The 6,060-nt window shown below is 41.9% G+C and overlaps 1 protein-coding gene across 2 annotated transcripts in view; it reads left to right on the top strand.

Annotated features, from left to right (window-relative positions):
• The window catches only part of mecom (MDS1 and EVI1 complex locus), a 139,086-nt gene that overhangs the window by 42,285 nt on the left and 90,741 nt on the right, over positions 1–6,060 (top strand). For both annotated transcript variants that reach the window (XM_032508541.1, XM_032508534.1), the window contains one exon: positions 5,428–5,774. The gene's annotated coding sequence lies outside the window, so the exon portion shown is untranslated. The remainder of the gene's footprint in view (positions 1–5,427; positions 5,775–6,060) is intronic.

Here is a 6,060-nt window from a genome sequence, read left to right on the forward strand (position 1 = left end):
CACACACACACACACACACACAAACCCTCACACACTTCTTCTGTATCTTCCCCTCCTTACCCTGTCCAAACATACATCTTTATCAAGCGGCTGTTGTCAGACAACATTAGATAATTAATAGGCCATTTGTCAGGCCTGTGAGAAACATGTTAAAATCCCCGAGCAGCTCCCCAGATAAATCCTGCCGTGCACACAGACGCCTTTGTTGTGTCAGCCTGCCATCGGAGCTGCAGATTTACCATTAAAGGACCCTCATTATTAATCACAACTAATGCTAATTAATTAGGTGTCTGTGTGTGTGCACAGAGGGAACAGCTCTAAGTTTCACTTTGTTACGTGATGTTAATTGGTAACTGGGCCCAGGGCCCTTAATGTAGTGTTTTCCATTTGGAATTGGGAGCATTTAACTAACACAGTAGTGAAAAAAACATAGACAATGCTCTCATTAATTAAGACTGTGTAGAGAGCTCTGCTGTTACTCGTGCTCTCACTTGTGTGTGTGCGTGTGTGAGAGAGTGAGGATTGCCTGTTTTTGTCCCTTATTTTAAGGCTCTTTGTGGACTTTCTCAGCGCTCTATAACTTAAATCAAGGGAGAAAGCGTAAGATTGTCCAGGGTTCAGTTTATTTAAAAGTGGAAAGTACAACCAATGATTTTTTTATAATTTGTTTGAAAAAGACAAAATTGAGGAAAAAAAACAGCGTTGGCAGATGTCCTATTTTATCTGGAAATGTCACTCCTTACAATTGAATTGTTTTTGGTTGAAGAAACCAATATTGAGAGATTACGGACAATGGTCCAGAACTGTACATAAACAGCTATGAATGGCTATGGCTATGAGTGTTTTGGGGTTTGTATCACTCAGTACCACAGTCACCCCAATGGACCTGCGGACCAAAAGACTCTCCAAAAGCAGCGCTAAGGCCTCCATTTAGCACAAAGACAGAGTTAATTAGGAAGATTATTGCCTCTCCCAAGGGCCTGGGGCTCCAAACGCTCTCCTATACACCCTGCTGAGGGAGTCTAGGCGCAAACTGATGCACTGTAATTAACTGTGCTTAGCAAATCAACAGCAGCCATTTTCTGTTTGGCAGTAGCTGTGAGAGCGTTCAAATTAACCATCTAAAGATAATTATTTTTATTTTCTTTAGAATTTGGTCACAATGAATTGTCTCTCCCAGATGTCTACGCCTACATCTCCCTCAGGGTATCCTCTTTTTTTTCAGGCAAACTAATCAATTTGCAATAACAGCGATCGTGCTGTAGCCCCTTCAACCCCTTCCACATATTTTGAATCCTCTAAACAATTTCTAAGTTGGTTTGGCAGCAGTACAATAACCCTGATTACAATTTTTTTTTTTTACTTCTACTGTGTTTCTGGTTCTTTTGTTTGAATGTTATAACAACAGCACAAACACATATTGATGCTACTCCTGGTGTAGAAATATAAATTGAAAGCAGAGGAATGATAAAGAGTTCCATTTCAGAATTTGGATGTGATGACTAATGGAGGGGATCATGTGTGATTATGTTTGACCTGCAGAACAAGGGTAAGCACCCTGTCCAGTTTGTCTGTTATCGCTGGCAATACATGATGTCTACAGATAAGCACGAAGGCCAGTTCTTGTAAGGTGAGGAGTTCATTTCCATATTTCAGAATGTAAGACCCCATCAGTCAACTGTTAGACCTCTCTATCTGGTTAGATAAAGTGGTCTGTGAATTTGGCTCTGGTTAGGTAGATGAATAATGTTCCCACCTTACACCTTACAGTGTTATTGCCTGTCCAGCATACTAAAAGCAGAGATGCAGTAGAGGAACTGGGACATAAAAATATAATTCAGTTCTCCCCAATCTGTTGTCTAGTGGTTGCCAAACTAGGATTTGTCTTTAGCTTTCCATAAATACATTTGTAATAATTTAATAGTATCACTGTACACACAAGGATCAGGTGAGTATACACTCAACATGTGGAATATTATTATAGACATATACAGTATATTAGGTGCCTTTTATTATGCAATGCCTAGAAATTATTACCATCACTTAAAGCAAGCATGATGGAGTAGTAGAGTTTACTTGATTAAAATATTATTATAATAATATAAGTGACATTTAACGACGTAGGAGAGATGGCCGAGAGTAAAATGGGTTAATGCAGCAAAAGACACACAATTGTTAGAAGCAAGAAAGACAGCGGTCCAGAAAAGAAATGAGAAAGTGTGTGTGTGTGTGTGTGTGTGTGTGTGTGTGGGGGGGGGAGGGTGGTTAACTGTGTCCACAGGTAGGTTATTTCTCTCTGTAAACATATGTATCCATTTGTCCCCCGGGTGCGTCCCCTTGGCGTCCTGTCGGCAGTAGCTGGGTCACACCTCCATTAGAGGCTTTGTCACAGTGATTAATAGCTCCTTCTATCATCTTTAATTCACTCCCTGATGATGGCGGCCCTGCCCGCTGCTCGGGGTAATCGTGTGATGTATGAGTCCGCCCAACACCTCGTGGCAGAGGTGAAAATCATTCCACCCATGCAGATAGCAGTCCCGGGAACAAATGTTTTCCCTCTAAATAAAAATTAATGAATTTGGCGTCAAGCGCGAGCATTTAAATACGCTGGATGCACGCGCCTGTGTGCATATCTGTGTTTATTCAAAGTGATGTATTTTGATGTTCATGAGTGAATTTGATAGGAAGATAATATTATTGTTCTCATCATTTTTGTACTTGATCTTGTGTGTTGTCTTTCAGATACATCAACATCAAAGTTTTTTTTTTTTTTTTTACACTTGCTTTCGTGTACTATCATGATGTGCCATCTCTGTTGATAATGCAGCTGTAGTCATGGTGCTACTCCAGCTGGAGTTTCCCTTCTCTACCAAGAATTCTTTTAGTGCTTCCTCTTTGATGAAGGGCGTCAGCTTGCAATGATGAAGTAATGTCCATTACTGAACAAACAAACAGGACTATTTGCTTTAACTAGGCTGAGACACCCAAATATTCACACACACACACACACACACACACACACACACACACACACACACACACACACACACACACACACCAACCATTCAGATCATCTGTTTTCAGTGTCTTTACCGCCCCATGTCTAAGCACAGCTGCGGTCTTTGACTTATCAATCATCTGCACATGAAACCACAATTTTTAAAACTCTGAACATAGCATATTTGCTTTCGGCTAACGTTTACCTTACAGAAACATATATGTTTATGAGATGAAATGCTCTCGTTGAGTCCACTGGACCGGGGCAATTTCTGGTCTAAATCAAATATAAACTTGGAGACCAATGTGAGGGGGGAAATGTCAGAGGAGGAACAGCAATGTAGGGATACAGTTACCTTTAAAAGCTCTTGTCCTTCTACCATATGGCAAGCTTCACATCCAGGACCTTAACCACGTTACTCTGTGCTGAAAACCATTACGTTGACTCCCAGAGCCACATTGGGTTTCATGCCCGGCCCGGCTCAGCAGAGTCTTTAAAAGGCTTTCCCCTCAAACATGCTGGCCCACACAGTGTGTGTGTCAAACACAATAGTTGCACTGATACTGTGATCAGGTATTGCTGCAGGCAATGACTATGAGAAACACTAAAGTTGTAGATCTGGTTTCGACAAATACACGAACATACAGCATAACACAAGAAATGCAGCGAAATATCTGTAACAGACAGCTAACTCAGCGCAATGTGTTCATGCATAGATTTTCTTCTCCACAGCAAATACACATTTTGACAGGAATTATGACTCTTAACTGGTACAGGGAAATAACTCCTGTGCTACTTATGTGGTAGTTAACATGTTTCACGTTGCTTTTCAACAGACATTGTGCTTTGCACATATTTTAAGGATATTTATGCACTTGGCTCATCTTGATCTTCAGTTTGAAGGTGAGAGCACATGAAAAAGTTCAACAACTTTGTCCAGGTCTTGAGTTAATCTCTTAGGTTAGTTTATGACCACCTGTGGCCAACCACAGTGACCCGTTCAGTCAATCAGAAGCATGGTTACTTCTTGGCCAGTGAACAAGAAGTGTGTGTGTGGATCCGTGTGGATCAAAGGTTCCATGGCTGACAGCGCAGCGGTACAGTGTCACACAGGCATCCCTTCAGGAATGTTCCTCAGCCCAGGGATGGGTTGTGGAGCCTCATTAGCGGAGCCCCTTCTCCCCGCAGCCTGTCAGCCTGTGTTAGGCGCTGGCCTTCTCAGATGCCCGCTGGGGGAGCGGCAGCATCCTGTGAATCATTTCCGCCTACAAGTGACTTTCTATCTCTCCGTGTGCCACCTGGCTGGCAGTCTGTCGTCCTAGATGGCTAAATCATTAGCTCTTGCATTTGTCTGTTTGCTTGTTTGGAGACCTGGCTTATACTCTGTTTGGTTTTGTTTATTTTACACGTCATCAATGTATCTTTAAACACCATTTCAGGAGGTACGATCGAGGCATGATCATATGCAGGCCGTGTGAAATGGGGAACCCCAAATAAGCAAAAGCTTTTCAGAGGGGGCCCGATAACAATAAACATACAACTTGGTTGGTATATATAAGTAATGTACCAACCAAAAATAAAATTTACCATGGACACAATATAGACTGTCAGATTGTCTGTATGCAAACTCGTCTTGCTGCCTATCTGTTTTTCAGATTTGTCTGTTTTCTTTCCACTTATTTCTGACACTTTTGAACACTGTGACTTTGCTCCACCTTCACAATGTGTCACCACTGTGAATGACTCGATCCCTGTTCCACCCTTAGACTACACCAGCCACGTGTGCCACTCTGAAGAAGCCCAGTGTGGGTTCAAGGGTTGTGCTTCTATGTCCTGTTTCACTCTATTCACAATTAACCCCAGTATGCTTCCCTCTGTTTTTCACAGTACAGTGGGAAAAGAGTTCAGGAAAAGGAAATATAAAACAGTCAGAACAGTACAATGCTGAGCGGACCTCGCTTATCAACCTTGACATCAGCTCAAACAGATGACAAACATACCATGTTGCTGCGTTTTTCCTCCTCAAAAGGCCTGTTTTTGACATATGAATTTAAAATTTGATATGAATTTGAATGTGTCTGTTGGATGTTTCCTGGGCAAGGCACATACCCAATGATTAGAAACTAGTACAAAATAAGAAAAACATTGACTTGAAAAAAGTGTGCTCCATCCATGCTTTCCTGCTCTTTATTATTGAGTTCAATGAAAACAGAATCAAGGCTTTGTCACGTGTTGTTTCACATCATTTGGACCTCCTGTCTTCTGCTACCTGATAAAGTTAATACATGCACATGCACTTTGTGTGTTTTACTCAATTGTAAGTGTTGCAGAAACTTATCAAAGAACATTGGAAAGATAGCCTGTTACCAGTGTTAATTTGTGACGTCACTGAGCATTGCCCTCACATAGAGACTCTCTGTCTTTCACAGGTGATGGTGACGATGAGTTTGCTCTCTACCCGTCTGACATCTTAGATGATGTATGTGGCTCTGATGGTGATCCAACACCTTCCTTGGCCCTGGCAGAGGACCCAGTGTCCCCTCTGCTCTCTGATGATGACGCTTCACCCCAGGACCCCTTGTCATTCCAACACCCAAGCATCTTTTTACCCCACGAAGATTTGCCCATCCCCCTGGACTTTGAACTGCGAGAGTCAACAGTTCCAGGCAGAGGCTTTGGCATCTGGAGTCGCAGGAGGGTAAACGTCGGGGAGCGCTTTGGACCATATGAAGGAGAGCACATGCCTTGTCTCCATGATCCTACTCAAGGCTGGGAGGTAGGAAATATTGAATGAAGAAGAGTTCATGTGCAAATCCTTGTCACTACGCCAGAAATTCATATCGATGAAATTCACTGTAACAGTTATAATAAGAATTAAGAAAACAGACATTTTTTCTTACAGTGGCCACTATATTTTTTAATGGTTTTGGGATTACTTGGCAGCTAAAGACATTTGCTTTACAAAACGGAGCTTAAGCTTTGGTTTAAACATGTATAGACATGAAAAGTGCAGTTACAAGGTTTTCTAGTAGTAGCGCACTTTCTGACAAGTGTGTGTGTGT

This window comes from Etheostoma spectabile, chromosome 3 (genome assembly GCF_008692095.1).
Source record: "Etheostoma spectabile isolate EspeVRDwgs_2016 chromosome 3, UIUC_Espe_1.0, whole genome shotgun sequence".
Lineage (NCBI taxonomy): Eukaryota > Metazoa > Chordata > Actinopteri > Perciformes > Percidae > Etheostoma > Etheostoma spectabile.